This window comes from Medicago sativa, chromosome 1 (assembly GCF_051527215.1).
Source record: "Medicago sativa cultivar Bolivia chromosome 1, Bolivia_mono, whole genome shotgun sequence".
NCBI classification, from domain to species: domain Eukaryota; kingdom Viridiplantae; phylum Streptophyta; class Magnoliopsida; order Fabales; family Fabaceae; genus Medicago; species Medicago sativa.
Window position 1 is genome coordinate 41731459 of NC_140749.1, and position 8672 is coordinate 41740130.

Consider the following 8672-nt stretch of genomic DNA (forward strand, 5'->3'; position numbering starts at 1 on the left):
ATTATTTTAGTCAGGTTACTTGAATATATAACCAATGAACAAGTAACTTGACTAAAATATTGTTTATATAGAGTTTTTCTCCTGGAAGACGAAAGGTCACAAGGTGTGACCTTCCGTCTTCCAGGATGATAACTCGATTTGAACATTATTTTAGTCAGGTTACTTGAATATATAACCAATGAAAAAGTAACTTGACTAAAATATTGTTTGAATAGATTTTTTATCCTGGAAGACGAAAGGTCACGTGGTGTGACCTTTCGTCTTCCAGAATGATAACTCGATTTGAACATTATTTTAGTCAGGTTACTTGAATATATAACCAATGAACAACTAACGTGACTAAAATATTGTTTAAATAGAGTTTTCGTCCTGGAACACGAAAAGTCACAAGGTGTGACCTTTCGTCTTCCAGGATGACAACTCGATTTCAACATTATTTTAGTCAGGTTACTTGAATAGATAACCAATGAACAAGTAACTTGACTTAAATATTGTTAAAATAGAGTTTTCATCCTGGAAGACGAAAGGTCACAAGGTGTGACCTTTCGTCTTCCAGGATGATAACTCGATTTGAACATTATTTTAGTCAGGTTACTTGAATATATAACCAATGAACAAGTAACTTGACTAAAATATTGTTTAAATAGAGTTTTTATCCTGGAAGACGAAAGGTCACAAGGTGTGACCTTTCGTCTTCCAGGATGATAACTCGATTTAAACATTATTTTAGTCAGGTTACTTGAATATATAACCAATGAACATGTAACTTGACTAAAATATTTGTTAAAACAGATTTTTTATCCTGAAAGACGAAAGGTCACAAGTTGTTTTAGTCAGGTTACTTGAGTATATAACCAATGAACAAGTAACTTGACTAAAATATTGTTTAAATAGAGTTTTTATCATAGAAGACGAAAGGTCACAAGTTGTTTTTGTCAGGTTACTTGAAAATATAACCGATGACCAATTAACTTGACTAAAATAATGTTTAAATAGAGTTTTTATCTTGGAAGACGAAAGGTCACTAGGTGTGACCTTTTGTCTTCCAGGATGATAACTCGATTTGAACATTATTTTAGTCAGGTTACTTGAATATATAACCAATGAACAAGTAACTTCCCTAAAACATTGTTTAAATAGAGTTTTTATCCTGGAAGACGAAAGGTCACAAGGTGTGACCTTTCGTCGTCCAGGATGATAACTCGATTTGAACATTATTTTAGTCAGGTTACTTGAATATATAACCAATGAACAAGTAACTTGACTAAAATATTGTTTATATAGAGTTTTTCTCCTGGAAGACGAAAGGTCACAAGGTGTGACCTTCCGTCTTCCAGGATGATAACTCGATTTGAACATTATTTTAGTCAGGTTACTTGAATATATAACCAATGAAAAAGTAACTTGACTAAAATATTGTTTGAATAGATTTTTTATCCTGGAAGACGAAAGGTCACGTGGTGTGACCTTTCGTCTTCCAGAATGATAACTCGATTTGAACATTATTTTAGTCAGGTTACTTGAATATATAACCAATGAACAACTAACGTGACTAAAATATTGTTTAAATAGAGTTTTCGTCCTGGAACACGAAAAGTCACAAGGTGTGACCTTTCGTCTTCCAGGATGACAACTCGATTTCAACATTATTTTAGTCAGGTTACTTGAATAGATAACCAATGAACAAGTAACTTGACTTAAATATTGTTAAAATAGAGTTTTCATCCTGGAAGACGAAAGGTCACAAGGTGTGACCTTTCGTCTTCCAGGATGATAACTCGATTTGAACATTATTTTAGTCAGGTTACTTGAATATATAACCAATGAACAAGTAACTTGACTAAAATATTGTTTAAATAGAGTTTTTATCCTGGAAGACGAAAGGTCACAAGGTGTGACCTTTCGTCTTCCAGGATGATAACTCGATTTAAACATTATTTTAGTCAGGTTACTTGAATATATAACCAATGAACATGTAACTTGACTAAAATATTTGTTAAAACAGATTTTTTATCCTGAAAGACGAAAGGTCACAAGTTGTTTTAGTCAGGTTACTTGAGTATATAACCAATGAACAAGTAACTTGACTAAAATATTGTTTAAATAGAGTTTTTATCATAGAAGACGAAAGGTCACAAGTTGTTTTTGTCAGGTTACTTGGAAATATAACCGATGACCAATTAACTTGACTAAAATAATGTTTAAATAGAGTTTTTATCTTGGAAGACGAAAGGTCACTAGGTGTGACCTTTTGTCTTCCAGGATGATAACTCGATTTGAACATTATTTTAGTCAGGTTACTTGAATATATAACCAATGAACAAGTAACTTCCCTAAAACATTGTTTAAATAGAGTTTTTATCCTGGAAGACGAAAGGTCACAAGGTGTGACCTTTCGTCGTCCAGGATGATAACTCGATTTGAACATTATTTTAGTCAGGTTACTTGAATATATAACCAATGAACAAGTAACTTGACTAAAATATTGTTTATATAGAGTTTTTCTCCTGGAAGACGAAAGGTCACAAGGTGTGACCTTCCGTCTTCCAGGATGATAACTCGATTTGAACATTATTTTAGTCAGGTTACTTGAATATATAACCAATGAAAAAGTAACTTGACTAAAATATTGTTTGAATAGATTTTTTATCCTGGAAGACGAAAGGTCACGTGGTGTGACCTTTCGTCTTCCAGAATGATAACTCGATTTGAACATTATTTTAGTCAGGTTACTTGAATATATAACCAATGAACAACTAACGTGACTAAAATATTGTTTAAATAGAGTTTTCGTCCTGGAACACGAAAAGTCACAAGGTGTGACCTTTCGTCTTCCAGGATGACAACTCGATTTCAACATTATTTTAGTCAGGTTACTTGAATAGATAACCAATGAACAAGTAACTTGACTTAAATATTGTTAAAATAGAGTTTTCATCCTGGAAGACGAAAGGTCACAAGGTGTGACCTTTCGTCTTCCAGGATGATAACTCGATTTGAACATTATTTTAGTCAGGTTACTTGAATATATAACCAATGAACAAGTAACTTGACTAAAATATTGTTCAAATAGAGTTTTTATCCTGGAAGACGAAAAGTCACAAGGTGTGAACTTTCGTCTTCCAGGATGATAACTCGATTTGAACATTATTTTAGTCAGGTTACTTGAATATATAACCAATGAACAAGTAACTTCCCTAAAACATTGTTTAAATAGAGTTTTTATCCTGGAAGACGAAAGGTCTCAAGGTGTGACCTTTCGTCTTCCAGGATGATAACTCGATTTGAACATTATTTTAGTCAGGTTACTTGAATATATAACCAATGATAAAGTAACTTGACTAAAATATTGTTTAAATAGAGTTTTTATCCTGGAAGACGAAAGGTCACCTGGTGTGACATTTCGTCTTCCAGGATGATAACTCGATTTGAATATTATTTTAGTAAGGTTACCTGAATATATAACCAATGAACAAGTAACTTGACTAAAATATTGTTTATATAGAGTTTTTTCCTGGAAGACGAAAGGTCACAAGGTGTGACCTTCCGTCTTCCAGGATGATAACTCGATTTGAACATTATTTTAGTCAGGTTACTTGAATATATAACCAATGAAAAAGTAACTTGACTAAAATATTGTTTGAATATATTTTTTATCCTGGAAGACGAAAGGTCACGTGGTGTGACCTTTCGTCTTCCAGAATGATAACTCGATTTGAACATTATTTTAGTCAGGTTACTTGAATATATAACCAATGAACAAGTAACGTGACTAAAATATTGTTTAAATAGAGTTTTCGTCCTGGAACACGAAAAGTCACAAGGTGTGACCTTTCGTCTTCCAGGATGACAACTCGATTTCAACATTATTTTAGTCAGGTTACTTGAATAGATAACCAATGAACAAGTAACTTGACTTAAATATTGTTTAAATAGAGTTTTCATCCTGGAAGACGAAAGGTCACAAGGTGTGACCTTTCGTCTTCCAGGATGATAACTCGATTTGAACATTATTTTAGTCAGGTTACTTGAATATATAACCAATGAACAAGTAACTTGACTAAAATATTGTTCAAATAGAGTTTTTATCCTGGAAGACGAAAAGTCACAAGGTGTGAACTTTCGTCTTCCAGGATGATAACTCGATTTGAACATTATTTTAGTCAGGTTACTTGAATATATAACCAATGAACAAGTAACCTGACTAAAATATTGTTCAAATAGAGTTTTGATCCTGGAAGACGAAAAGTCACAAGGTGTGACCTTTCGTCTTCCAGGATGATAACTCAATTTGAACATTATTTTAGTCAGGTTACTTGAATATATAACCAATGAACAAGTAACGTGACTAAAATATTGTTCAAATAGAGTTTTTATCCTGGAAGACGAAAAGTCACAAGGTGTGACCTTTCGTCTTCCTGGATGATAACTCGATTTGAACATTATTTTAGTCAGGTTACTTGAATATATAACCAATGAACAAGTAACTTGACTAAAATATTGTTCAAATAGAGTTTTTATCCTGGAAGACGAAAAGTCACAAGGTGCGACCTTTCGTCTTCCAGGATGATAACTCGATTTGAACATTATTTTAGTCAGGTTACTTGAATATATAACCAATGAACAAGTAAAGTGACTAAAATATTGTTTAAATAGAGTTTTCATCCTGGAAGACGAAAAGTCACAAGGTGTGACCTTTCGTCTTCCAGGATGATAACTCGATTTAAACATTATTTTAGTCAGGTTACTTGAATATATAACCAATGAACATGTAACTTGACTAAAATATTTGTTAAAACAGATTTTTTATCCTGGAAGACGAAAGATCACAAGTTGTTTTAGCCAGGTTACTTGAGTATATAACCAATGAACAAGTAACTTGACTAAAATATTGTTTAAATAGAGTTTTTATCCTAGAAGACGAAAGGTCACAAGTTGTTTTTGTCAGGTTACTTGAAAATATAACCGATGACCAATTAACTTGACTAAAATATTGTTTAAATAGAGTTTTTATCTTGGAAGACGAAAGGTCACTAGGTGTGACCTTTCGTCTTCCAGGATGATAACTCGATTTGAACATTATTTTAGTCAGGTTACTTGAATATATAACCAATGAACAAGCAACATGACTAAAATATTGTTTAAATAGAGTTTTCATCCTGGAAGTCGAAAGGTCTCAAGGTGTGACCTTTCGTCTTCCAGGATGATAACTCGATTTGAACATTATTTTAGTCAGGTTACTTGAATATATAACCAATGATAAAGTAACTTGACTAAAATATTGTTTAAATAGAGTTTTTATCCTGGAAGACGAAAGGTCACCTGGTGTGACATTTCATCTTCCAGGATGATAACTCGATTTGAATATTATTTTAGTAAGGTTACCCGAATATATAACCAATGAACAAGTAACTTGACTAAAATATTGTTTATATAGAGTTTTTTCCTGGAAGACGAAAGGTCACAAGGTGTGACCTTCCGTCTTCCAAGATGATAACTCGATTTGAACATTATTTTAGTCAGGTTACTTGAATATATAACCAATGAAAAAGTAACTTGACTAAAATATTGTTTGAATATATTTTTTATCCTGGAAGACGAAAGGTCACGTGGTGTGACCTTTCGTCTTCCAGAATGATAACTCGATTTGAACATTATTTTAGTCAGGTTACTTGAATATATAACCAATGAACAAGTAACGTGACTAAAATATTGTTTAAATAGAGTTTTCGTCCTGGAACACGAAAAGTCACAAGGTGTGACCTTTCGTCTTCCAGGATGACAACTCGATTTCAACATTATTTTAGTCAGGTTACTTGAATAGATAACCAATGAACAAGTAACTTGACTTAAATATTGTTTAAATAGAGTTTTCATCCTGGAAGACGAAAGGTCACAAGGTGTGACCTTTCGTCTTCCAGGATGATAACTCGATTTGAACATTATTTTAGTCAGGTTACTTGAATATATAACCAATGAACAAGTAACTTGACTAAAATATTGTTCAAATAGAGTTTTTATCCTGGAAGACGAAACGTCACAAGGTGTGACCTTTCGTCTTCCAGGATGATAACTCGATTTGAACATTATTTTAGTCAGGTTACTTGAATATATAACCAATGAACAAGTAAAGTGACTAAAATATTGTTTAAATAGAGTTTTCATCCTGGAAGACGAAAAGTCACAAGGTGTGACCTTTCGTCTTCCAGGATGATAACTCGATTTAAACATTATTTTAGTCAGGTTACTTGAATATATAACCAATGAACATGTAACTTGACTAAAATATTTCTTAAAACAGATTTTTTATCCTGGAAGACGAAAGATCACAAGTTGTTTTAGCCAGGTTACTTGAGTATATAACCAATGAACAAGTAACTTGACTAAAATATTGTTTAAATAGAGTTTTTATCCTAGAAGACGAAAGGTCACAAGTTGTTTTTGTCAGGTTACTTGAAAATATAACCGATGACCAATTAACTTGACTAAAATATTGTTTAAATAGAGTTTTTATCTTGGAAGATTAAAGGTCACTAGGTGTGACCTTTCGTCTTCCAGGATGATAACTCGATTTGAACATTATTTTAGTCAGGTTACTTGAATATATAACCAATGAACAAGCAACTTGACTAAAATATTGTTTAAATAGAGTTTTCATCCTGGAAGACGAAAGGTCTCAAGGTGTGACCTTTCGTCTTCCAGGATGATAACTCGATTTGAACATTATTTTAGTCAGGTTACTTGAATATATAACCAATGAAAAAGTAACTTGACTAAAATATTGTTTAAATAGAGTTTTTATCCTGGAAGACGAAAGGTCACCTGGTGTGACATTTCGTCTTCCAGGATGATAACTCGATTTGAATATTATTTTAGTAAGGTTACTTGAATATATAACCAATGAACAAGTAACTTGACTAAAATATTGTTTATATAGAGTTTTTTCCTGGAAGACGAAAGGTCACAAGGTGTGACCTTCCGTCTTCCAGGATGATAACTCGATTTGAACATTATTTTAGTCAGGTTACTTGAATATATAACCAATGAAAAAGTAACTTGACTAAAATATTGTTTGAATATATTTTTTATCCTGGAAGACGAAAGGTCACGTGGTGTGACCTTTCGTCTTCCAGAATGATAACTCGATTTGAACATTATTTTAGTCAGGTTACTTGAATATATAACCAATGAACAAGTAACGTGACTAAAATATTGTTTAAATAGAGTTTTCATCCTGGAACACGAAAAGTCACAAGGTGTGACCTTTCGTCTTCCAGGATGACAACTCGATTTCAACATTATTTTAGTCAGGTTACTTGAATAGATAACCAATGAACAAGTAACTTGACTTAAATATTGTTTAAATAGAGTTTTCATCCTGGAAGACGAAAGGTCACAAGGTGTGACCTTTCATCTTCCAGGATGATAACTCGATTTGAACATTATTTTAGTCAGGTTACTTGAATATATAACCAATGAACAAGTAACTTGACTAAAATATTGTTCAAATAGAGTTTTTATCCTGGAAGACGAAAAGTCACAAGGTGTGAACTTTCGTCTGCCAGGATGATAACTCGATTTGAACATTATTTTAGTCAGGTTACTTGAATATATAACCAATGAACAAGTAACTTGGCTAAAATATTGTTCAAATAGAGTTTTTATCCTGGAAGACGAAAAGTCACAAGGTGTGACCTTTCGTCTTCCAGGATGATAACTCGATTTGAACATTATTTTAGTCAGGTTACTCGAATATATAACCAATGAACAAGTAACCTGACTAAAATATTGTTCAAATAGAGTTTTGATCCTGGAAGACGAAAAGTCACAAGGTGTGACCTTTCGTCTTCCAGGATGATAACTCGATTTGAACATTATTTTAGTCAGGTTACTTGAATATATAACCAATGAAAAAGTAACTTGACTAAAATATTGTAGAAATAGAGTTTTTATCCTGGAAGACCGAAGGTCACAAGGTGTGACCTTTCGTCTTCCAGGATGATACCTAGATTTGAACATTATTTTAGTCAGGTTACTTGAATATATAACCAATGAACAAGTAACGTGACTAAAATATTGTTTAAACAGAGTTTTTATCCTGGAAGAGGAATGGTCACGAGGTGTGACCTTTCGTCTTCCAGGATGATAACTCGATTTAAACATTATTTTAGTCAGGTTACTTGAATATATAACCAATGAACAAGTAACTTCACTAAAATATTGTTTAAATAGAGTTTTTATCCTGGAAGATGAAAGGTTACAAGGTGTGACCTTTTGTCTTCCATTGAAAGGTCACAAGGTGAAACCTTTCGTCTTCCAGGATGATAACTCGATTTGACCATTATTTTTGCCAGGTTACTTGAATATATAACCAATGAACAAGTAACTTGACTAAAATATTGTAGAAATAGAGTTTTTATCCTAGAAGACCAAAGGTCACAAGGTGTGACCTTTCGTCTTCCAGGATGATAACTCGATTTGAACATTATTTTAGTCAGGTTACTTGAATATATAACCAATGAACAAGCAACGTGACTAAAATATTGTTTAAATAGAGTTTTTATCCTGGAAGACGATAGGTCACAAGGTGTGACGTTTCGTCTTCCAGGATGATAACTCGAATTAAACATTATTTTAGTCAGGTTACTTGAATATATAACCAATCAACAAGT